This window comes from Ambystoma mexicanum, chromosome 3p (genome assembly GCF_040938575.1).
Source record: "Ambystoma mexicanum isolate Mex_15411 chromosome 3p, UKY_AmexF1_1, whole genome shotgun sequence".
NCBI classification, from domain to species: Eukaryota; Metazoa; Chordata; class Amphibia; order Caudata; family Ambystomatidae; genus Ambystoma; species Ambystoma mexicanum.
Window position 1 is genome coordinate 774463137 of NC_090925.1, and position 20073 is coordinate 774483209.

Consider the following 20073-nt stretch of genomic DNA (forward strand, 5'->3'; position numbering starts at 1 on the left):
CGGAGGTACTTCATTTACCGACCACTTATAAACAGCCCTCCAACGAACTCGTACTTAAACAATACAATATGTTTATAAGGTCACTTGCTTCCCCACTACCGTTTTTTAGTTATTATTCTCTTTTTACATATGATTCACAATCATTATATTGTCATAAACAACACCAATTTGTATAAAAAATAGTCATTTATTATTTTTTAGAACACATTGTTATTAAAACCCTTTTTTAATTTACTTTTTTTTATAATTGCAGGGGGCCGCCATGCACATTTTTTTACAAACATACATTAATCTAAATGATTTTGAAATTCACAATGCAAATCTAATAACATGTAGTAATACACTTTGTAACCATTTTATCAAAATAAAAATTTATTAGGGATCTGTTATTTGCTCCCCTCTCTCATAGAGCAGTGCAACACAGTCCACAAAGCATTTCACTCTGTATTAACATCACCCATGCTTACTTTCATACCGCATTCAAACCATACCCGACATGTTTCATTCCTAATACACTTTCATACAGCTCACAAGGAAATTCTTCAGGGGTAAAAACTTTTTTATACCACATTTCATTTAGATGTACAATTTTGTTTGTCTTCCTATAGAATTTTCTTTCTAGGGATCCACTGTCAATGAGGTTCCATTTATCAATCCATAAGATCTCACCATCAAACGGACAACTATGGGAAGCAAGAATGGGATATTCAAATATTAGTGTTCGAATCTCATCCCGGTTTACATTTCTAATATGTATAACCCACTGTCATTATTGACAGCACTAAGGAGTAAACATTTTTTAAATTAGCTCCTTCAACACAATTAGTAGGACAACACGTCTCTCCAATTTGGTATACGCAGGTTACTCTTCGAATATTATAAGAACACTTGATGGTCTTCATAATGTTACAGCCAATTGTTGTCTGTCATGTCTACCCAATAATTAAATGTTGACATTAATTAATTATCTAGGGTTGAATATCTTTCAGTTACCTTAATTTTATTCACTTCGACTTCTCAATCTTCTAATTCTTAGATTTTCGGAGAAATGGCTCTGTTTGCTTAACCTAGATGGTTGGCTTAACGGATGCTATCTTAGAACATCCTCCGTTCTTTTCCCCTAAAAAGCAACAGGATACTTGTTTATCTTTGGAGAATATCTATTATTCCCCCGTTAGAATTTATGTAGGTTATCCCCATCTCGCAAAACAACGTGTTAGATATTTTCATACTAACCTGATCTTATTATAGAACTGGGTCCTAAACATGGGGTCTACTAACAACTTCTGCAATGTTCTCATTCGCTGGTAGGTTGGAAACTGTTCTCCAGTCCTCCCTTTTTGCCCCAGGCACCACATCAACTTTTCTCTACAATGGTAAGACACACACAAAGTACTCAGTTTTACTATTTGTAGGATTATATATTGTTTCTCAACAGCCATCACCTGTACCCGTTAATTGTACTTACCTATGCTGTCTCTTTTTGTTGTCCGTTCCTTCCAGGCTCCGAAATTTCGATTTTCTAACCCGTCTTCCTCGAACACGTTGACTTGCTTGGCTAGCGTCTTTCTCAACTTCTGGCCACTCGTGGTTACCTCTGTTGCCTTCTGTAGTCCGTCCTTTTATCTTGTATCCCAGGCCATGTGACCAATTCATCACATGATCGCCGGACGCTGCGTATGCTAATCTCCCTCTATTAGGCTCCTTGATTGGCAGCTAATTGCCTTCGGCCCCCTAGTCTTCTAGTTTGAGCGGTCTGTAAATCCGTCGCAGGGCTATGCTCCCGACTCCACACTCAAGGGCCAACTTCCCGGTGTCAACATAACCCTTCGGTCCCTGCGTGGTTTTCCGCCGATGTACAGCATCCCGCTTGCCATGCCCGAGACTGCTCCATGCGCAAAGCATGGAGCGGAGGTGCACATACTGCCGGTTGCTCCACGGCATATCCAAAAGCACCACGCCTGTTCTCCAGGTGTCCAACACAAGGTAGGCTACCAGTGGTCTGTTTTGCTCCATCTCCTTTGTTTTTATGGGGGAAAGAACAATTTTTAATCAGAAAAACTTCCAGTTGTTGTTCTCATCCTTACTGCGACGCACTTGTGAATTGTGCACGCTGCCATTGTATCAGTAGGTATAAATTATCTCTACTACTCCCTTCTCTCCATCTCTTCACTTTGAAATATCTGGGATTAATGGGAACAGGGAACCATCCATGTTATACTTGATGCTGCACTAGCCCCTGGTTTCACCCATGTCATCAACAGGTCAGTGAATATCATTCTGTTTTTTCATTCAAACCCATCTCTATGATCCTTGTGAGGAAAATCAATTCTTTCTCTTTTGTAGCCAGTTTTCTTCTGTCCAGGTTGGAGTCATTTGTTTGCCTCACCAGATAGACTATTGACCATCTTAAATCCTCTACTTTATGTATCAGCTCAATAAAGTGATCTACAAGAGGTGCAGAATGTACTCTATTTTTTATACAACTTTTGTGTTCTGTGATATGTGTTTTGATTTTTCTTTCTGTCTTCCCTATATAGATCTTTTTACAGGGGCACCAGATCACGTACACGACAAAAGAAGAATTACAGTTCGTCAATGTTTTTTGTTTCCAAGGCTTTTTTAGACCTAAATCAATTTCTGTTGTTCTGTTATTTGTGCAACTTGTCTGTACCCAAAACCATTAATTTATAGTGGGATTTCTATGTATGCGCCTGAAGTGTCCTTATTTGTCAGTGAAGCGTCTCTTGGTGCTTGGTAACTTCCTCCAAGACTTTCACCCATTGTGGCTTCAAATAGTTCCATCTGCTCCCTAATACAATTAGAGGTGGGTTTTCTGGAGAGGCAATGCAGAGCTCTTGTACCTAAAATGCTGCACACTCATTTTGAGTGTGTCAGACATGCACCTGTACCAGTTTCTTAAATGTAAACATCAACCTTAGAGAGGCCAAGCTTGTGGACAGCAACATGTACAGGAAATTATAGGGACCGTAAATTATATGGTAAGCAGGGACAGAACCCATGCTCTTTACTGGAGGAACAAAATGGAAATATTACACCCTAGCAGGCAGGCTTTTACTAATACAAGTAAGGCACTATCTTTCACAAGGGTCAACAGAAACCTCCATAAGCATTGCTACTTTGCCATAAATTATGCACTACAGCTGAATTAGTGCAGCGCTCAGGAGCAGTGGAAAAATCCTGCAAAGAAAACTAAGCCAGGAGTACATTTTGCAGATGCATGTTTCTCGCACGTGTGCCACGGCCTGATACACGTAGATAAGCCAAATTATTACTTAGAAGGTCAGTGAACCTAAATGAAAAAGGCATGGACCTATTCATGTGGAAAATTGTGGGGGAATTGGAGCAGCAACAGTGTTAAAGCCAGAGAGGGGCAGCCAGCAGGAGCATATATCCCCCTACTTAGCGACAGTTCGAAAGCGATCAGACTGATCAGTAGTACAGTCATTGTGTGGAACTAGGAAGGGAAGGAAACGCCCCAACCACGAAAAGGGGGTCTCTCTATGTTGAACAGCTGGGGTGCCTTAAGGCGGTTGTCTTCAAACTGGGGGCCCGAAGGATGCCTGTGGGAGGGGGTACGAAGCTCTTTAAAACCGGATTATGGTGACTGTTTAATAGAAAATAAAAGCATTTGTGGCTTGTGAAGGGGGAGCAGCATAAAAAGGTTTGAAGACCACTGCTTTAAAGGTATAAAGTGACCTCACACTTACTAATAGCAAAGCAATTAACAGCACTCCTTTCAGGCCCAGGTCAGAAAACTCCTGCTACCGCACCAGTCCTCTGTTACACAAGGCTGCTGAAAAATCCGGAAAAGCAAGAAGATAGCTCCAAGCTCCACAACATCAAACGAGAATGAACTGGTGCCATCTTTAGAGACAAATAAAAATCATCATCATCATAAAAAACGCTCACCCCAGATCATCATACACAATGATGGATATTTCCAAATGAATGACAGTGATCACAACTAGAACTGGCAAGGATTCAATAAATAGCATACACTTTACAGGCAAACTATCTTCAATTAACTCCTGAGGTGCAGGAGGGGTGTGGGGGGGTAGAACGCATTAATAAACACAATCCGGGAACCTACGCAGAGAATGGGAAATAGCTAGAACATGCAGTCATCTGTCTGGATCCCTGAAACTTACATTTGTATTTATTAAGACATGCAGTGACTTCCCCAGAGTGCTGAACATAAACTTAAGGTAGATGGATGAGCACACGAGTCATGGAAGGAATTAGAACACTGTCCCCCACCCAAAGGCTGGCACAACTTCACCCTAGTGTGAACTGAAAAAGCAATGGAAAAATTAACTGGGGTAACCAAGCTCTCTATGTTCTTTAAAATAAATGGCGTAAAAGCAATACCAAAATATATAGAGCAACAGGGTAGGTCAGACATCAACAGAAACTACCCACAGATCTCCAAATGTATACAAGAAATATATAAAATGTTATTCATCATCATGAAAAAATATAACAAAAAGTCAAAACATTACCAAAAAGACAAATTGCTTGTGACATTAACAACCTTTACAATCTCAATTTGCAATAATTCAAACCCAATGTCATATTGACTTTGGTTTAATACACCCTTCAATTAGCAATAACATATAAAGGTGAAACAATGATCAATTACCGGATCTCAATGTATAAAAAACCAAACTAGTACAATTAGTCACTTTTGGGTGTGGAAAAAGGTTCACACTCACTGAGGTATAAATTAAAAAATAATCCACCAGTAAAGCAAAAGGTTCTGGCGTTGACACAGGTCAGGACGATGCATAACTGCTAAGAAAATCTTACCCAACAATAATGGACCACGTTAAAAAGTCAAAAAGCAAACAGGGATTTAACAAAGAAGGTAGTTTGTTTAGTACATTAAGCTGCCGACGTTCAAAGCCTGCACGTGCACCGTCCCCTAGGGACCGGAGAGGGTCTAAGTGCTCTTCTAAACTAGCAATCAAAATATATGTTAACATAACTGCTATGCCAGCAAGATAGCAATTAGGATCTCTGTTTTTTTTTTTTACGTTTAACCTTTTCTGACCCAGAGCCTGCCCCCAGCCCGCATGAAAAAATGTACCTGGCTTGAGACCCTTATACACATGCACTCCAAAATTTAAATGGGTCGCGAACAGTTACCGCACGCTGGTGTAGAATGGTGCCCCAAATGGAGGTGTGGGTGCCAAACACTCAATTCTTGCAAATTCATTGTTCGCAATAACGCAAATTAGAGTAGAGGATTCATATTTGTAAACACAGCATTCAGAATGTTTTGCTACAATACAGAGGACTTGACTAAAAGTATTGTTGGCCATTTATTTCACACAAAAGAAAACAGCCAATTTTGCTGTCCTACAGTAACGTTTGATATGCAACAATTTGTTTCTTGAGTACAACTTTGAGATTACTATCAATGCTCTCACTTGCAAGTTGGACAGTGGCATATTGGAGAAGGGTGGGCCCGACTTCCACCTCCAGCTTTGAAGCTTTGACCGATATTGAATCTTTAGGGCTGCAATTGCTGATGTTAGGGAGAATTCTCATAAATGTGCTAATTCCCTCCACCTTAGAGCCCTCCTGCTCTTTTGCTAAACTTTGGGGCTTTGAACTTTTTAATTCTGTTTTCTGCGTTTATTTCTTTTGATTATGGAGTTTTAGACAACTCCATAGGCATCATCTTTTCATTTGTGTCACACAGCAGCCTCAGTGCAGTGACACAGGGAAGCCCTTTAGGCTGTCGCAAGGTTTAAATACCTTCTCTGGGATAAACTACTGTTTCCCAGAGAACGCACGGTTAAATTGACTTTACGAGTCTTTTTAAATTCCTAGACCCAGCACACACTATCTTCCAATAGAGTGCTGGAGGGGTTAACTAGTATCCCCTATGTCTAGAAACTCATGTAGCAGTCAAATGATACCCTTTCCTATCGAATTGGCTGGTGGCAGTGGTATTACAACAAACTACCATGATTTTTCCCGACCGTGAACACCGGTAGCTCGCAGGAGCCATGTTTTTTAAGATGGCGCCTCAGCCCCCATTGTTTAAACAGGGCCCGGTTTTTTTTGGCATTTCTTTTTGGAAAGGTCCTTCTAGAGTTTGTCTCTGCATGCCAAACCAAGTTTGTTACCTTTGTTCCTACGCCTTTGGCGGGCTTCAGGACTGAAGACCGCCTCTGGCGCCTGAGTGTCTGGGGTGGGCAGGAAAGTGAGGGAGGTGCCTGAAACTCCCTGTGCTTAGTCTCCTAGGAGACCCAAATGCACTCTGGCGTGATAGGCTGGCTTACTGTCCGGCAAGGACAGCCACCCTGATGGGCGAGTGGCAGCTAGGCTGGAATGAAAGGGAGAAAACTAAGGGCGAGTCTCTTGGCTTGGGAGGCAGAGTCGACCACTGGAACGAAAGTACCGAAGACGAGCTGGAAAAGGACGGCTGCTGCAACTACTGGACCGTTGGTTTGCCCGGTGGAGCCATGCTGCAGGTCCGAATCGCCAAATTCACCTCGACAGAGAAGCCCTTCAAGGACGACTTCTTCCTTTGAGTTGGTAGGACCAATCAACTCATAAGCCACCTGGACACCATTTTTGGAGCTGGTTGTATTTTCCTCGGAGTGCTGCAGGAAATCTAATAACCAGGGAGAAGGACACCAGCTTGTGTGCTTTAAGACAGCTACCGGAACCAGAGATTTGCCAGTTTGTCAGCGTTGTGACCAGTCCCTGTGCAGTGCAGGAGCCCCCCCCACATCCTCCCTCTTGTCCCCACGACTGAGGATCAGGAACAGCGAGATCTGCAGGAACAGAAGTCTTCAGCTGCATCTTTTTCTTCAATATAAAAGGTACTGTAAAAACCTGACCGAGAGAATTTACCTCTCACTGCGAAAGTGTGTGAAACTTTGGCAACTTGCAGGCCTAGTTAGCTTGTGACCCGACATATGAACCTTTCTTCCGTGAACTACTTCAGAGAACAGTGGCAAAGACTTTTCCGTTTAAATACCAGAACCATTTTTACCTATACAAGACACTAGTCCATTGACTTTGGCCTACCTATTGCAGTGAATCAACTCCTCTGGTGAACTCAAACTATTTGCACTGTTTAAGAGTAACTGTAATATTCGTTGTATTAACTTATGCCTTTTTGCTCCTACTTCAAATGCTCTGAATGATATTTTGCTCCTCCTTCAACGTAGTGTAAATTGTTTCAGAACCGGTTAGTGTGAAGAATTGTAGTATATTATTTTATGATATTGATTGCTTCCTTTTAGTGAATGTTTACTGACTGTAATAAATTAAGAAGCGTTTTACCAAGAAACCTTGAGTAGAAGTGTCTATCTGAATCCTTGTTATTGTAGACCTCTGTAACACCATTACAAGCTCATATTCCCTCTTGAGATAAGCCTGGCTGCTCAGCTCGCTACCAAATACTGTGTGGTACAGACTTATACCATGGGTTGGGTTTGCTTACACCTTTAGTCCTAGTTGTGTGTAGTGCTCCCAAAGGGTACTGCATACAAACTTTGCCTTACAGCTGTGAATCCAATCTCGCAAAAGGTATGAGGTGCTGAAAGTTAACAGTACAATGACTGCACATTTGGTAAAGTTGGAAACTCTGCAGACATTTTGCCAAAATCCACCCAAAGACTTTTTTGAATTGGCTTGCCAGTAGGCAATCACCTTGAAGCTCCATTAGGTCCTCCTGCAGGTGTATTGGGAGGTGGGCCCCTACGTCTGCTAGGAAAGGCTGAACCACCCAGCCATTGACATTACAATTATCCTCTGGAAAGTACTTAGAGACTGGTTCTGAGATGGTTTCCTATTAGTTCAGCAACACACGAAAGAGCATAGTCCGTCTCCTCAAGAGCATCTCTGCTAATAATAAAGGAATCCGTAATGCCAACATCAACCCTCCTCCTCCAAAGCTCCAGCTACTACTTGAATGCTGGAGTTTCCACCCAAGACATCTTAAGAACAATCTTCCCTACAGTCAACTCTTACGAGCCAAACTGATCACTTCCAACACAGAAAAGCTACAAACAGAATTTGACACTGAGATCGAGATTTCTGAAAGGGGATTTCCAGAACAAGTAGTGACGCAAGCCATCACCAGAACGGAATCTCAACCTTGGGACAGGTTACTGAATAAACAACCAACACAGACTAAATCCAACTTGATTTACACATTGAGATACTCAGCACAGAGTTTCCAGGTCAAAAAGATCATCACTAAAAATTGGGACCTTATTAAATCAGATCCCAACCAACCGTCTCTTTCCATCTCCTCCAATGTTAGCGTATAAAAGAGGAAGGAATTTCAGAGATAGGCTAATAAAAGCAGAAAGACCTAAAACTTCCACTCAGAGGACACTTAACTAAGACAAAAACTGCACTTTCCCCTGCCTGAATTGCCAACATTGTTCAAACATCATAAAAGGCAATCACATTAGGCATCCTAACAACGGCAAGAAGATTCCTTTGAAAAGCTATGCAACTTGTGATTCTAAAAATGTAGTCTATACCATCAGATGCCCTTGTGGCAAATACTACGTGGGGAAGACCAGTAGAAAAGTTAAGGAAAGATGGACCAAGCATAAATCACAGATCAGAACCAAAAATCTCAAATCACCTGTGTTTAGGCATTTTAGGGACAACAATCACAGTATCTCACAGATGAGATTTGCGATACTAGAAGTATTGCACCCCCTACAAAGGGGAGGAGACTTACCAAAACTACTTGCACAAAAAGAACTATATTGGATACATAGACTTGATGCAATGTCCTCCCTGGGGCTTAACGAAGACTACTGCTTGGGTCCAATTATTTAAAAAATTCACCAACATTTTACTCTTTTTTTCTGTCCTGATTACCACCTGTAGTCACACTTGATATGTTCTGGCTAGAGATGTAACTGATTAAATGACTGTATGACCACCTTTTAGATTGTGCACCATGCCGATGGGCAGATGAGCGCCTCTTAATTTGGTTATACACAAATTATAGTCTGTCTGCATGACTGGCCAAGTGTTAGTTATATGTCATTGATAATATGTTCTATGACACTTGATTTATAACCAAATAGTGAACCATTTATGGGCAGTGAAGTTGTCTAGCCTATACATCATAATTATGGAAATGACTATATTTTGAAGGGGCATAAATAATAGACCTTGTGACTCTTGATATATGAGTTGTTTTTAGATTAATATCCTTGATCGTTCGCCCCTCTTTTATGTGCCACCAGATCCAATAAGGACTCTAATAAATTCCAGTCACATCATTTATGCATGCAGTGCTAATCACTATATACTACTCTAATAATTACATAATGGTCGCTTTATTGACCAATTACAGCGGTCCTACACTACAAAGTCCTCACTATTCTAACAGAACACTCTTGTGTTCTGTGCACTGGATATCCTCTGGTACACTTCATTCTGAGCAACAAGTACCACCTTCTTCCCCCTACAGGGGCCTTTTATAGCTGGTTAACATAACAGCAAGCTGTTTTTTACCATACCTCGATTTTGATCTCCCTCTCCCGGATATTATTAGGTTGTTTCTTTGGGGGCCTTTTCTAGGCTGCTCACATAGTGTTTTTATGTTCCTCTGATTACATTAACTCTCCGTGACACGGATGCCATGTTTTGGCGCCGTTCACACCATTAGCACGACTGGCCTTGTCTCCAGCGGAACTAGAAGTACTTTGCTTTCGTGCATCTTTTTCACAGGCCTTTATACTCAACTCCGAGTTCCCATGTGCCTTGTAGGGATCGCAAGTCCACCGTCTCACGTTTGTTTACACATTACGTCATGCACGCCCTAACGTGATGATGTTATGTTATCAACATCCCGGGCCTCAGTTACTCTGCCTCGCACTTTTCTGCAACAATTACTGACTTTGTGACAGTGACAATAGTTACACTATTGTGATGTCTTCCCCAGATAATACTTATGGCATATCTTCTAATTATACTCCAATTTGAGCACGCCGCATCACACAAATCCGCGTGATGATGTCACGCCTTAGAACACAATATAAACACGCAGTTTTGCAAATGGCGTCGGCTTTCCTTCTGGGCTCCGGTCTCCAGTTGGCAGCGCTATTGTTAAACAGGTAAGATCTTCCCTACCAAAGGTATTCTTGATATGCACAGGAGCCCTCTCTGTGCAGTACCTCCTTCCCACCAAGTCCTGCACCTCTTTAGTTACACTCTTCCCAATTTTTTTGCCCGCTAAGATTTTTTCCACTCTTCCCATTGTTATTTCTTTTAGTGACAGTGGATACCTGCTGAACATTTGAAAAATATATTGGCTACAATCTGGGTTTTTCAAGCCACCCCCTTGGACCACTAAGAACCTTGGGAACTATACCATGGCTATACGTATTATTCAGTGTCCAGATAGATCGCCATCAGTTGTAAATTGATTATTATTTTTGTAGCCTTAGTTTTCTCTTCCTGCACCCTCTTACTAGCTTCTGATACTCACTCCTCTTTTACAGATACGAGTCCATTGACAACACTCATCTTGTACTGTCTCATCGATTACCTGGGATACACTCCCTGGACCTACTACCTCTTCGCTTGAAGATATTTTACTAAATTCACAAGGTTAGCGCTACTTCTATCTGCTGTTACTCTTTAGTCTACACTGGTTATATCTATTCCATGATCATATAGTCACCCTTGTGCACAGCACAGTCTATAAAGTAATCCCATGACACCCATCTACTGCTTTTATTCGAATAGAAATGTTATGATAGCTGTCCAGTTAAAACATGTTAATTTGTTGCGTCAATGTACCCAGAACTTTGGATATCTACTGTTTATTATGCTCATTCAATTAGCCTGTATACCAGTTGAAGCTTGTAGAAACCACTTGTTTTGCAAAATTGTTGGTAATGGAAAATATCACTGTAATGTAAATTTTGTACATATCTTTCCTTAGAATTTTTGATTTGCCCCCAACGCGTTGGGCCATCCACAGTTTCAACATCAAGAATAAATATTAATTTTGGTTCTTGTGACCTACTTTGCCTGAATGTTGATTTCTTTAATAAATCACCTTCTTAGGTTTGGTTTAATGCAATGGTTTCAAAAGATATTATTAGAAACACGGTTCAGTATACAAACTAGTTGTTGGTCTGGTTTTCCAGACATTGGAAAGTGTGCAGGGGACGCGAGTTCCTTAATTGGGAACTTATCTTGTTTCTTATAACTTTGTGCAACCTGGGTGTCAAGGTTGCCTATCTCTCCTCTACACCTCATAATCGATTTTCTATTTTCCTTACATTTCCTACTTAGACAATAATCCAATACACTATTACCCACATTAATAGGGTGTGCCATATCCGTCCAATTTTCTCTTTTCCTTGCATTCTTAGCGAATCATGTGGGTTCTGTGCCTTGCAGGGTGTGGTTTAGAAAATGTAGCTTTTCAAAGAGGTCGCCAAGGTAAGCTAATAGTACAAGCCAGTGTGAAACACGCATAGGGTCTTCTTTTGTCTGGCCTAAACCCAGTGTCTCACTTCGTTCCCGAGTTCACAAATGCGATTTAAAACCTTTGCCCTGGATAGCCACCTAACCTCCATGTGAAACAAAGCATTATGTTCAACTCCCATTTCTGCATATAATGGGGCAAACAGATCAGTAGGGTGCATCTTAATAAAATATCCATCTTTACAAAAAAAGTCAGCACCTCTGCAGGTTCATTCCCCATATTGCGCACAGGTAAGGCTTCCCGGTTAATCATGCAGTGTGTCCACAATATATGTGGAGCTACTGCCAACACTTTTGCTTTTAACCCAGCTATAACACCACACATTGAAGGAGCACCATCAGTGCAAAAACCAACACACGGCTTCCACTTTAGGAAGTGGGTACGTAGGAAATAACATTGTTAACAATGTCAAAGAGTTCAGATGCAGTTGCTATGCCCTGAAATGGTTTAAAAAATATGAAATCCTCCAATATTTACTTTCTGTGCCAGTACCTCATATGAGCAATCAAATGAGCTTCTGAAATGGCAGTGGCATTACCCAGTTGACAGCGAGAATTGTTGGCAGAATCAATTTCTCAGCATCTGTAAAACGCTTTTTGTTTTTGCTCAGATAGTACGCAATGGTAAGAATCTTTCAAAGCATTTGCACGTACTGAGGCCACGTTTTAACAGTATCATTTTGCTTTTGTATGCCTTGCAGCTGCCGTGCAAAGAAATCCATGGTCTTTTTTGCTAAATCAGCATTTTTGTTTCAAAATGCTGCCTTAATTGTGTTGGCTGCAATCCACGTGAACCCAAAGTCCAAATAAGTGTCATCATATCTCTGTGTTTTTGCATTTCTTTTGTCTATTCCCACCTCTCCTGCTTTTCGTTTGAGATTCCTACCATCTTTGGGCACTAGGAAACTATCCATCTAAAAAAGGAGCCGGAATCTGAAAACATTGCAAATTCTCACTTTGGTGTATTTCACGTTAAAAACCATTTCAAGTTTTACAAAAACACACACACACAAAATGGCAAACACTACATGCAAAGATTCTAAAAGAACCATGTGAAACGCATGGGGGGTGAAAAAGCCCCTTGCAAAAATGGGTCAGAAATACTGGCTGGATAAAAATAAAAAAACACCACATTGACACAAGTCTCAAAAGACACTCCGTTCAGATTGTGTATTCCTAGCTCAAATTTGGTTTGAAGTGTGGTCCTGGGCTAGGCCACAGATATGCAGCAAAAACAACACCTGGATGCAGATTGCACAGCACCGATATAAACCATCAGCACTTCTACTCATCAAATGGTACTTAGGGAAAATAAATCCTTACCTGCCTGCGTGACTGGGTCAAGTGCTTCACTGGATTTCTTCTTGCAGGGACACAGATGGTTAGGTTGATACACTGCCGCTTGGAGCGATGGTGCTGCAATGAAACCAAACAGTCAACAATACATGGGTCTACCTGAGACTTCAAAAGATTAGATGAGCAGGCGCTGAAACCAGCTCTTGACTGTTAGGTCCTGCTTACTAGCTAATGCCGGACGCTGGGAAACCAGGAGAGAGTAACAGTGCAATGTAAATGGAACTCCCACATAAGACGTGAACTTCAGTACCCCCTCCACCCGCAAACTCGACATGAGAAAGGAACAGACTCAAAAATAGGTTTGAAATCCCTGATGACTCCTAACTATACCTTTAAAATTGACCCACCTTCACCCAAAATATTTAAAAAGGCATCCTTACCTTGGGCAAGTCCTACTACAGACGTCAGGATTTCTGATGGTGCCACTGTTGGTGGGGACTTTGCTGTCCTAGATGGGATGATACAGCCAATTTGTGTTCCTGCAGTTCCTGCAATTGAAAAAGTACAATAAAAAAATATTATAGACCTACCAGATTGACCTTACCAATATTTGCAAACTACACTCTGCCAGTCAGTGGTCAATCCTCCCCCCACACACAAAATGGATTTAGGGTGCAGAGTCCTACCGGGAAATCTCCAAACTTCCCTATTGGTCAGTCCACCGCAGCTGGCAGAGAGAACAGAGCGCAGTCAGAGTACATACCTGAAAACGTGACTCATACCCAGTCAGAGACAAAATAATTATAGAGCGAGAGAAACGGAGAGCACCAGCTTGTTACATATTACCCTTTCTATTCCCTGCCTAGAATCCTTGATAAGGCCAGTCTGCTGGCATTCCAATCATTCATCTAAATATCTTACATTGAATCTGACACAGTAGTACTTAACCCCCCATTTACTGCAGTTCAGTGACAATGCTGAAGTAGTAGCTGCTGTGCCAGACAAGAGGGCCGCTGGCTTCTCTGCAGCATATGGTGCCCCAGCAGGTTGACAGACCGTTGCTGAGATGTTATCTATGCAAAGCGTGTTTATCGGATGACTTTTTGTAATTCATCATAAAAAAGGAAGTGCTATAAAATGTGTTTGGCCAGGGGATGGGTTGGGCAATGGGCTGCCTCTCAACCCACAGTTTAATTTCCTAATAACTGCTGTCAGCACAACAGAAGCATTACAACCCGGGATAAAACACAAAGCAACGGGCACACAAATTACAGAGTATTGGAGTGGTGCTCCGACAAAAAATAAAGAAAACTAGTGCATACAAGTTTCAGCAGCATTTTTGAGTTTGGAAATAACTTTTTTCATACGAACATGCAAAATACAGATTTGAACTATAATGTGCCCAGCATGTATAATGCCTGCTTTCAACAGCGATGCCCCTCCCCAGTGATGTTCATGGCCCATTGATTCCCATGGTGTCCCTTTCAGGACAGAAGAAAACAAACGGATAAGCAAACAGACAGGAAATGCGTGAGTGACAGCTGGGGAAAGGAGCACAGCGAAGATTACGTCACCAAGCCCTCAGCGAAGCTGGGGGATGGTAAAGCCTGGTCAGGGCTGAGACAGGCTGGGTCTCAAGATCCGGACAGACATCTAATGCCGGATCTCGAACCCAGCCAGAAAAGGCCTATGGACCAGAGGGGGGACGAGGCATATCAGCAGCCAAAGCAGGGGGACTGGGGTTATATGATATTCGGCTCCCCCACAGAAGTGGGGAAGCCGAATATCAGAACACCAGCAATGCGTGCTTCCGTCATTGCTCACCTCCTCTCTCCTGTGACCGCCCACAAGGTGGGGGCCCAGGGGTACATGCCTTACAGTGAACTGGACCACCTGCTCGCCTCCTCTCCCAACACAGCAGCCTTTGTGGGTCCACAGTTGGGGGGGGGGGGGAGGGAAGAGGGGAGCACAGGGATCGGCAAAGGCATGAAACCCTCGCTTCTCAGCACCCCCTCCACCAGTGGTGCAGGGCGGGTGTGAACTGAGAAGCGGCATCACTTACCCGGCTAGACGACGCTGGCAGCAGTAGGAAGCTGCAACACAGCGAGTGTCAGGGGTTGAAATTAGGATAGATTGACCAGGAGCAAAAAGCAGCTCCTGGGCATCAAGCATCAACATTTAGGAAGGAGCCAAGTTTGGGGAACCAGGAGCTAGTGTATGAGAGGCAAACTACATTTTTCCATTGTATATTATCCAATGTGCTTTAAATGTCTTAGGTGTGTCTTTGAGCCTCTTTTACAAACTTTCCCAAAGCTAGACACAGTTAATACCACATAGCTATGTTTGTATGGCACAACTTGGCTGGGGAGTCGCAAGATGCTCCTGGTAGCTCTTGGCTGCAAGCTAACTAGGCTCCCGTTAGCTATAGCTAGAAGCTAAATAGCTCCGAGCTCCTGGCAATTTCGAACCCTTACGCAGCCTGGACGCACAATGCAAACCAGGGCACTTGTCCAGGATATACCAACATTATTGCCCTTTCCATTCGCTAACCTTACCACCCCCTTTTCCGGCAGAAAGGGCAGACAGAGACATTTGTTCTTTTGTTGGCATATTATCACAATATTACAGGTTTGTCATCACTGCAAAACCAAATGTTGTTAAATTATTCTCCAACGACCAGATGACTGCACCATCTCAAACATTGCTTCCCCCCATTTTCCAACCAAGTCCACTCTAGGCCAAAGCTCCCCCAACTGTTATTGTCTGCACCCCACCTGCTCAGGTGGGCTGGAGGAGTGACGTTCTTGCCGGGGGAAGCCGAGCCCCTTCGATACCTCCAGCTCCAGCACCCTTGCTGCTACGCCTCAGAGGAGCGCTGATCACGAGAGGAGCAAAAACACCTCCTGCTTTCCCACAGCTCGTTTGTAGTACCTAGTGTCCCTGGTCGCTAAAACACCGCCCCACGACTGCAACGGTGAAGACTTTCTACTTCCTTTGCTGTAGAATTCCCAATGTAATGTGGGTGGGAAGAAAATAAGCTCCCGGACTCTTTCCTCCAACGTCGATGCAGCGAAGATTATGCTGCCTGCTGGCTGAGCCCCTTTATGTTACCTGGCTCGCCACTTCTCTTTGTTGCCCTTTCGCAGGCATTTCGCCAACCCCTTCCCCCTTATCCGGGGGGAGGAAGGAGGATGCTGACAGGTTATCTGGGCGCCTCCTTGAGGTTCCCCTGTCGTCACCTCCATAACCTAGTCACTTGTCTTGCTCTTTCCATTCCGTAACCTTACCTCCCCCTTTTTGGGCAAAAAGGGCAGACATTTGTTCTTTTACTGGCATAAAATGCTGCTGGTTTATTATCACAACATTACTAAACACTTCATGTTTGTCATCACTGCAAAACCAAACTTTGTAAAATTGTTCTCCAGATGCGGCGACCAGCCGACTGCTCCAACTCAAACATTGCTTCCCCCATTTTTCAAGCAAGTCCACTCTAGGCCAAAGCTTCCCCAACCGTTATTGTCTGCGCCCCACCTGCCCTTGCAGGTGATCCTGGGCTGGGGGAGTGCCGTTCTTGCCGGGGGAAGCTGAGGCCTCTTCGATACCTCCAGCGCCCTTGCCGCTAGGCCTCAGAGGAGCGCTGATCGTGAGAGGAGCGAAAAAACACCTCCCCCTTTCCCACGGCTCGTTTGTAGTACCTACAGTGTCGCTGGTCGCTAAAACACTGCCACATCACTGGCTATTCTCCTGTTTAACTTCCTTCTTGATTATTCCGCTCCTCTCCACTTTTGCCTTGGTTTAACCTCAGACCAGAGGATCTCAGCGTCTCCCAACCAGGAAGCCAAATTTCTGAAGGGTGTTTATCATTTCCCTCATTAGCACCCCTCCGCCCGAGCTTTTAAGGTCGTTTCCACACAGATGAATAACAGGGCGTCGGGCGTGGGATGTCCATGCAACAGCCTTTGCACATGCCCTTCCAGCTGCCCCATCTCACCCTGGGCACCCCATGCCACCAGATCCGAACCTCACTAGCCGCCATCCTCTCCCTCTCCGGGGTCCATTTATCCTTGGCCTTTGTCACGAAGGAATGACCCACCACCCAAATGGATCGCTTCCTCCTTACGGCTGCTGTTTTTGAGAGGAGATGTATATATTTCTTGAAACAGCTATACTTCCATCCCCCTATTTTCATAATTGCTTCTGGCCTCATGTCCAGCCCTCCTGCTCATGTGGCTACCCCAATTCTGAACAAGAGGGTGCCGAAAACCCCTTCTGTCACTCCCATGTCCTTTAATGCCATATCCATCACGCTCTTGAACAGATACCTGCTCAGGGCCGTCCCGTACCTGTGCAGAAAGAGAGGCAAACCTGCTCCTGCAGGAGGTCTTAATTGTATGTATGCTGCTAGACCAGCTATTGGACAGCATGGGCTTTCCTTAATGCCGTAGAGTGTGATTTTTCTCCCTTTCTGGTCAGTTTTAGACCTTTAGGCGTATCTGTGCCCGATCCCCTGCCATCATGACATCTTCCAGCCTTACAAAACCTGTACCCTGGCCCTCCTTATTCTCTGGAACCAACACGCTCACTCTGAACGCCCCAAAGAAGGCTAAGGTGAATGCTGCCTTGAACAGTACCACTTCCCATTCGCTCTGGCATGTCTTTGGCAGTATTCATATCAACCAGTGGAGTTTCAAAATGTCTACGGGGCGCCTGGGATCGACTTTCTTCTCTGTGCGTTTAGCCCAACCCTTTATAACCATCGTGACATAATGTGCCTTTGTGTGGTCAGGCTTCCCTCCCAGTTTGTGGTAGTGGGCTATTGTTGCTAGGTGGTAAGCTACCCAGGCTCTGGTTTTCTGAGTCTGCCAGCCCCACCTGAAAAAAGGCATGCACTGGAGATCCCCCCTGATGCTCCGCCAGGAAACCTTCCTTGAAATTCAGAAAATCGCTCCCAACACGCTTTGCATCTCCTTCCTGTGCCTGGTGCCAATATTGTGCTGATCAGTGTGCTAAAATGTTCCCAATCATACCCCACCATTGACCCTTGAATGGGGCCATCCTCTCGTTTGCCTCTGTTCTGCTCTCCCGAAACCTTCCCAACTGTAAATGAGAGAGAGTCAGCTGCTACGTTCCTTACGCCCGGTATGTGTCTCGCTCTTACTTCAGAGTTTAAGTGAGCAAGCTTGTTGCAAGCTCCCTGAGCAACCTCAATTCCCTTAAGTTGCTAGATGTCCCCTGGTTTATGATCTGTACTACTGCTAGGTTATCCGACCACAGAATCGCCCTTTTATTGGCCAGTGACGTCTCCCATAGCCGAAATGCTACCATGATGGGAAACAACTCCAGCAGTATGATGTCTCGGGTTACACCCTCTTCATGCCATGATGCCGGCCATGCGTGCCCACACCATTAATTCCCCCAGTATTGCACCAAACCTGTGAGCGCCTGATAAGTCTGTAAAAAGCCTCATACTTTCACTACTTGCCCACTGCTCCCTCCATAGTAAAACCCCATTAAAACTATCCAAGAAAGCGTCCCACATCTTCAAATCCTCCTTTACCTCTGCACCCAGACGGGCATGCACGTTGCAGCCCCACTGTCTTTAACTCAATGCTCCTGGCGAACACCCTGCCCGGGAAATTCAGTTTCCCCGTCAATGACTGTAGTTCCCTCAATGTCGCCATGCTCCCGCCCCTCAATCCCTTGATAGTGTCCTTCAGGTTCTCCACTGTCTCTTGGCAGCCTATAATTCCCAAGAATGTTAGTCCCGAGAGTGGGCCAACTGTCTTTCCCTTTGCTAGGGGAACCCTCAGCTCCTGTGTCAATACCTTGAACTTGTCAATTAAAGCGCCACATTAATCTGTCCCTTTCCTGCCGACGAACAGAAAGTCATCCAAATAATGCATCACTTTCCCGTCCCCTTGTTTTAGTGCGCATTCTAAAAACATGCCAAATCTTTCAATGTATGTACAGGAAATTGAGCAAACCATGGGCAGGCATTTGTCATAATAATACTGCCCATTGACCTTGAAGCCAAGCAAATTATAGCTTCCTTTGTTGATTGGTAATAGTCTGAAGGCCGATTCTACGTCTGCTTTCCACATTAGTGCCCCTCTCGCCATGGCCTTTACCAGAGCCACTGCACCCTCAAAGGAGGCGTAATTTACCCTATAGTTTTCCTCTGCAATGTTATCATTCACCGATTGTCCCTCTGGGAATGATAGGCGCTGGAAGAGTCAAAACTGCCCTTCCTCTTTCTTGGGCACCAATCCCAAGGGTGATACCTTAAAGTTTTCTATGGGGGGTGGAGGGCAAAGGACCGGCCACCCTTCCTAGACTAACTTCCTTTGCAACTTTCTGTTTCACTACCTCTAAATTTTTTAGCGCCAAATTCAAGTTGTCAGCCTCCAAGTTGCCTATTGGACCAGTGTAAGGGATTACAAACCCCCCTAAATCCCTCCCAAATTAGTTTTGCGTCTGCACTGTTATGATAAGAGTTTAGGAATGGCATCATTTTAGCCAGGAGTATGGGTCTAGTCAGTGAGGTGTCAATTTCACTTTGTATTCTCCTTTGTCTTTCCGCTACTGCTCTTCTCCCCCCCACCCCATCACATGACATCGTGCTATGACTCTCTGAACATTTGGTGCATGCATGTTTGAATTTACAGATTTTTCCGAAAGAGCAATAACCTTGCTCAAATTTCCAGCATCTCGCTTGCTCCCCCTGTTGATAGCTGGATCTATTATTCCAAGAGGAGCGCCCGCGAAAGGATCCGCTCCTCCTGTCCCCATATGTCCATCTCTCTTCCCACACAGCATTTGCCCATTCACCCCATTGCCCCATGCTTGGAAGCACTGCATCACTATACCTTTCACTTGCTCCTAGGATGCAGATCCCTCTGGTTCCTCTGCTGCCATGATGGCTGCATGCATGCTGCTCGCCCTTGGAACCTCTATGGGGAGGGGTTGCGAGGGTGGCAACAGGCCTCTGTTTCTTCCCTCTATCTGCTCCAGCTGTTTCCCCAGCTTCTTTTCTTTTCTTGGCGGCTTCCGTTTGCTGCCGATTGCCTTTGCTTTTGCCGTCAGTGTCCTCTTCCTCTTGGTCCCTGGCTCCTCTTCTCCCATTGCAATCAGCTCCTGTAACAATGCAGACTGCAACCTGTCCATTGAAGGTCCAGCTACTACGCCTTCCAGCTCTGTTGCAACTTTTTGTAAGCAGTTGGCCCCGTGTCTGGCTGCTGCCATCCGTAGGAACTGCTCTAG